Source organism: Marmota marmota, unplaced genomic scaffold (genome assembly GCF_001458135.2).
Source record: "Marmota marmota marmota unplaced genomic scaffold, marMar, whole genome shotgun sequence".
Taxonomy (NCBI): Eukaryota; Metazoa; Chordata; class Mammalia; order Rodentia; family Sciuridae; genus Marmota; species Marmota marmota.
The window spans coordinates 127734-134944 of NW_026006972.1; positions in this window are offsets into that span (position 1 = coordinate 127734).

Here is a 7211-nt window from a genome sequence, read left to right on the forward strand (position 1 = left end):
GGGTGGTTTTATACAAAGTCATGCAGAAAGCCATTACTATGTACAACTGCTATATGTTAATTAAAAAGTGAATTTTTATTCAAGATGAAATTTTTAGTTAAAAGCTTTGTTATCTGAGATTTTAATGTTGATCTCCAGTGTATACTTAATTACCAACATCTTACTAAGCTGTGTTTGGTGGCTAGATTACAAAACTATGGGCTGAAAAACAGCAATAGAACTGTTAAGTACCATCAGCAAATACAGTGAAATGACATGATAAAAGCAGAGAATGAGACAGACCCTTAGAAAGGAAAACCATGCTCAGGTAGCAGGAAAATAAAAGATGATCATCAAGAAAATAAAGTAAGATTTACAACAGGAGGAGTTGGGAGTGGCATAGATTATAGACAAGACAGGATACACTTAAGGACAGGGCAATTGAAGCTGGTGTGTGGTTTTGGGAAAATGCCCTCTGTGATTCTGTAGCATTATCAATGTCTCCCAAGTTCAAGGACATCTTTCAAAGCCATTCAGCGAATTTGCCCCTTTTCCACATTGATTCCTGTATATCTTTGCATGGACAACCAAATGTGTAAAGCTGATAAGCAAGTGATTGATATTTTCTTCAAGAATGTTATCAGGGTCATAATTTACCATGGAAAATTCTGGTATTTGTCTCCTCCTAATGTTTCACTGTAAGTTGTGGTAGAGTTATTTAATATCACTGCATTATTAAGTGTTCCAAGAGAATCACACTTAACAGTGGTGCTAAAGAAGATGCATGCCATTAGTTATTAGTTATTAGTGAATTTCAGAATCAATTTTGAGAGCTTAACTGAGTATATACATTCGTAATATGTAAATTTATGTAACGAATTTTCAAGCAGCCAACATTTTTTCCAATAAATTCATGTTCCTAATTAAGAAAGGGTGAATTTCACAGAACTTAACATATTTAAACACATTTAATTGCTGTTTCTATAAAGCATAAATAGAAAACTTTCAGAGATGTGATGCACAACCTCATTGTCCATCTTTTCTTTGATCAAGGATACTGTTATGGGGGGCAGACTGCTCAAAAAACACACCAAGTGCCATCTTTGTCTGAATGGCAGATTCTTTATTAGCCAGCTGGTGGCTGCTCTCTGCAGGACTCACACTGTTTCTTCAAGGAACAGACCCAAGCCTGAGTGTTTCAAGGTATTTAAAGGCAAAAATCACATCCAGCTGACATAGTTGCAAGCAGAGAAGTACAGAAGCTGAATTGAGCAGTTAGTAATTCAATGCAATGTTTATACTCATATTTTCATTCTGCATACATTAAGTATTTCTCACAGGACTTTCCATAATCATAAGCAGGAGAGAAGTGGGTCAAAATGACTCTAGCTGAGTACAAGTTGAAGAATGGTTACTAATGTTTAGACAATTTCTGACAGGGTACATTGCCCAAGCAAAATGGGAAACAAAGAAAGAATAATATTACATTGTATAAGAATTGCCATTTTATGTTGCCAAATATATTATACTAAGCAACCATTGATAAGTACAGAGGCACGGTGTTTCCATGGGAGAAGCATTTCTTATATGACATGGAGTCTCGGGGCAAAATGTAGTATGTTTGTTCATTGACCAGAACAGATACTTCACCTTTTGTTTTATTTCACATAAAACAATTACATAAAGACTGAAATAGGACTCCAAAGTTTTAAAGAAGCAAACACATATGTATATTGAGAGCAGAATTGTCCAAACATGCATATTAAAAACTCAGAGAAGAAATTTCTAGATATTACAGAAAATATCTAGGATCCTTGTGGTTGAGAAGACAATGAAGATAGGGTGACCAGCCATCCCAACATTCCTGGATCTAAGAAGTTCAGAACTTACAATTTAAAGTCAGGAAAAATCCTTGCCAAATCCTAATTGTCGTGGAAATTTCCAAGAGACAGATGATTAATTCTCCTGTTCCAGATGGCCCTGACTGGTAACAAAGTGCCCCACAGCTACCTTCATTACCTGCTGCTGTAGTTGTACTTCTTGTGTTTTATTGCTTCATATTTTCTCCTCAATTCTATAGCTTGTTTTAACAACTAGAAAACAGAAATATTCTGAAAAAATACCAATAACAATCAAACCAAGGCTAACTTGTAAAATGACCAGAAAGGCATATTCACATTTCAGACTTAATTTTAGCTAGAATTATAGATCAATTGATGACCTATTGCCACTAACCTATATGGACCACAAACTACACATACCATTAATCTGTTCCACATGTTAATACCTAGCAATGGAGAAACAATCTTTGGCTGCTTAAAGAGAAAACATACATGACAGACATAATATGTTTTATGAAGTTAGCCTTGGAAAACTGTCTTAGATTAAAAAAAAACCCTCAAACTATATACTTACAAAGAGAAAAGGTATAAAATCTTTTTCCTGTTAGTATTTATGTATATGTTTGCATAGCTGTGTATTGAATGTTATGTACACATATATGCTTACATCTATATTTAGTACATGGTATGAAAATTGTCACATATAAAAATGAGAACTCAAAAATTTAAAAAGTGGAGCCAAATGCCTTTCAGTTCACAATTTAAATTGGTTAAATAAAGATGTCTTTAAAATTAGTAATCCCTTATTTCTCAAGATGGTCAATAAAAATAACCTTAGATTTTGTAAAATGTTTAAAGGGTAATACCTCTTGCTGCTAGGATTTTTCCTCAAAAGGAAAAAGATGACTTGAAATGTTAAGTAGACTTAACAGAATTCTTGGATTTCATGGGTAATATAAATCAAAAATGGGTAAATTAGATTTTACATAAATGATATTAGTCTTCATAAGGGTTTGTTAGAGGAGACATTTAATTAATTTAAAATTTACAATTCGTAAGTATCAACCAGTACATATAAATTCAAGTACTCTTGGTTTCTTAAATTCTGTAAGATAACATATATTTGGGTCTGTTAAATGTGATTTTACACAGTGTTGGTGAATAAAAAAATGATAATTTTGTTTCTGGGTCTTCACTGAAATAAGATTATTGAGAATTAGAAATCCACTTAGCATGAAAAAGGGGGGAAATTATATTTGATAAGTTTATTAAATAGTATAAAAATCATAAAGTCTTATTTCATTAAGGAGAGGATTAATAAGTTGTTTCAGAATACAATTTTTTAAAAAAAATTAGATAAACTGAAAAGAAAAGGTATGAGAATGTAATAGGTATAGAAATGCATATACTTAAAAAATTAAAAGAATGAAATGTTCCTGAAACAAAATATTTTTCATGGTAAAGTTAATATTTTTGTGAAGTGAAGAAGCACTTGCTAATCCTTCTATCTTGGTAGACTGCATTTCTCTAAATTAATGGACATATCTATGTTTAAAAAGACCCAGACACCTTCCACCTAGCTGCAAATATGAAGTAGCAGTCAGCCCTCTGGCAGTAAGACCCCTTTTTCCACACCCATGTCAGTGATGTGGCCTATTTAAAGTTATATTTTTATCATGCACTTGAAGTAATATGAGGTTTAGATTTGACTTCATTTTTTATTTGTTTTAATTAGTTACATATGAAAGTAGAATTTATACTGATGCATCATACAGAAATGGAGTCTAATTTCTCATTCTCCTGTTTGTTTGATATAGAATCACACTGGTCATGTAGTTATATATGTACATAGATTAGTAATGTCCAATTTCTTATACAATCCTTCCTGCCCCCTTTAGCTGCATTTCTTCCTTCACTTCCCTCTACCTAATTCAAAGTAAGCTTATTCTTTCCTAAGTTTCCATCCCCAACACACTTGTTGTGAATTAGCATCTGCATATCAGAGAAAATATTCAGCCTTTGGTTTTGGGAATTTGGCTTATTTCACTTATGATATTCTCTACCTCCAACCATTTACCTGCAAATGCCATAATTTCATTCTTCTTTAAGGCAAAGGAAACAATAATGTGAAGAGAGAGCTTACAGAATGGAAGAAAATTTTTACCACATACACCTCAGAATATTAATCTCCAGGATATGCCAAAAGCTTGAAAAACACATACACACACAAAAAAATAAATAAATAAAAATAAAATAAAAAACACCTCAGCAATAAATTGGCTCTAGAGCTGAACAGACACTCTGCAGAATAAATACTTTTGACCAACAAATACATGAAAAAATGTTCAAGATTAGAGAAATGCAAAGCAAAAATATTCTAATATTTCATCTCACCCCCATCAGAATGGCAATTATCAAGAATACAAAGAAATTATAAATGTTGGCAAGGATGTGGGTGAAAAAGATACATTTGTACATTGCTGGTGGGGCTAAAAATTGGAAAACAGTATGGAGAGTCTTTAAAAAAACTTGGAATGGAACAACCATTTGACCCAGCTATCCCACTCCTTGGTTTATACCAAAAGATTTTAAAATATGCATACTACAGTGGTACAGACACATCAATGCTTATGGGAGCTCAACTCACAAAAACTAAACTCTGAAACCAACCTAGGTGCTCTTCAACAGATGAAAGGATAAAGAAACTATGGTTTATATACACAATGAAATTTTATTTCAGGGAAACAAAACACCAGTTATGACATCTTGCTTTCCTGCAAATATCAGCACAATTAAGAACGTGGTCTTTTTGTACATGTATAGTTCTGCCCTCTGCTGTCCTATGGTTGGTGTGTTTTAGGCAGGCCATCCTATCATCAGCTTAGCACTTCCTGTCTCTCACCTACACTTAAAATAAAGCTAAAATCATTACATAGAGAAGTTGGATTACAAGATATAGTATTATTTAATTAATTCATAATGCACAGAAATCCTGGACATATTTCTCACTTACTTCGCTGGAATATCCCTTTATACTGGATACTGTTAGCATCTCTTAGGAAAATACTCATTTTTAATAAGATATCCAAATGAAGGCAACTTGTGCCTAATTGCAAATAATTTGATCATTATTTGAATGCATCCTGAAAAAAGTAGAAAAAAAATATAATGTACAAATCTGAAAAAACAAGACTTACAAGAAATATAATTTGAATATGTACACCATTCAAATTTGATGCATCTATGAGGTTGATTATCACTCATAAAAACAAAATATAAAGAATTCTTTAAAAAACTGAGGACACCATAAAAGATCTAATAAAAGCTATTCACCCTATGTGTCTGAAAAATGTTACAATTTTAAAAAGGCAAACAGAGGAGAAAACCTATGGATTAAAAATTCTTGAGAGATATTATCCAAAAAATGTATAAAAACCTTAATGGATTTTAAATGAAACTTTTTAAAATATGGAACACAAGGTAGGAAATTTATAAGTGAAAACTTATAAGTAACAAGGGATATGTTAAGCAATGTTAAATTGTAGGTGCAAATAGTATTAAAGTTGTTACACTTTAACAAGAAATTTATTTCAAGATACTTATTGAAATAATAGGACGTCCAGGATTTAATTAAACATCCCAGTGGCTCAGGAGGCTGAAGCAGGAGGATCACAAGGTGAAAGCCAGCCTCAGCAAAAGCAAGGTACTAAGCACCTCAGTGAGAATGAAATGAAAACAAATGAATATAATTTATTTAAATGAAAAGAAAGAAAGAAAGAAAAAATAAAGAAAGAAAAAAAAGAAAGGAAGAAAGGAAGGAAGGAAGGAAGAAAGGAAGGAAGAAAGAAAGAAAGAAAGAAAGAAAGAAAGAAAGAAAGAAAGAAAGAAAGAAAGAAAGAGAGAGAGAAAGAAAAAAAATAAAGAAATGAATGCTAGAAACAAAAGGGGATATTGAGGTTAAGTGACACATTCTACAGCAAGTTTGCAACTGGACATAATAAAACAGAAAACTGAGAGAGGGTAGAGGGGAACAAATTTGAAAGCATTAAAATCTTACTGGAAAATTTTTCAATGAAGTACAGAAAACTGTAGATGAATCTAAAATAAGAACTGAAATTGTATACATGTCAACTTTTTAAATTTTCCTAAGATACAAGCAAAACTTACATTTTATCATTTTTAAATATGTCAAAATTTCTAATTAGCAACTGTAATCTCTAATGGGATTCAACATTCCTAAAATCTTAACATTTTATTAGCTAAGTAATAATAAAATTAGGTGATGTTACCTTTTGAAAAGTTTCTTACACTGTGAACTTAACCTCTAAAGTAAGTTATGGCCTGTTTGTTTTTCATCAGGATAAAACTTGATCACTACCCTTGTAAATTAATATATGACCAGGTTTAGTGGCACTAACTACTTGTAGCCTTTTTCTTCCCCTTCATTGAGTGAGTGGCCACCATTACAACTAGGTAATAGATAATAAGCAATTTCCTTTATTTATCCCAGATAGTATAATGCTTCCATTTTTGTAGCATGAATAGCAAATGTAATTAAGGAACAATAGATCATACAGATAATCATAAAATTTTTACATAGAGAGCATTTGGAGGTAAAATATACAGTAAGTCTGGATATGAAAAAAACAATCTACATGCTAAAATTCAATGTTCTGCTGCTGGGGTTCAGCATAATGCCTGCTACGGTTGTACCAGCTAGGCCTGGATTTCATGTAAAGTAATTTAGAAGTGCAGAGTTGCTTCTATTAGACCTTCTTCCTCATCCTTCTGCTGAATATTTAGTATCTAAAATATGTTAATGGTACATGGGTAAAACTTTCTGTTGCAACTTGGGGTAACTTACTGCTATTATAAAGTTTGCTTCTTTGTCACAATTATGACCCCTAATTTATGACAAGAAAGTTTTCAACACAAGTAGCTGATCTAAGAAATGCAAACTGCCCTCCTATAAAATGTCATGTGATCACCTATATGTTTGCTTTTCAAAAGCACCTATATGTTTGCTTTTCAAACTTCAATTTATTTCAGTCTTCATTACTTAGGCAGCATATCATTCTGGACCAGCTTAAAGATCCTGGATGTTCCTTTTTGCAACAGGCCTTCCATTTCCAAAGATGCAACTGACAAATGAAATTATTTCTAAAAGCTTATTCTCAAATTCTTGCCAGGATACCAGTGTCAGAGGATCCTTACCTCAATAGTCAAAAAGACCCTGGCATTAAAAACTAATTAATGAACTAAATAAAAATTATTTATTGTAATATATGTACTTGATGGGATAATTGAGATTCTGCACAATTAAAAGCATAATGCAAACATACACGCCTGAGGTAATAAAGCCATGTAAGGCTGTGTCATAAACTTGCAGTA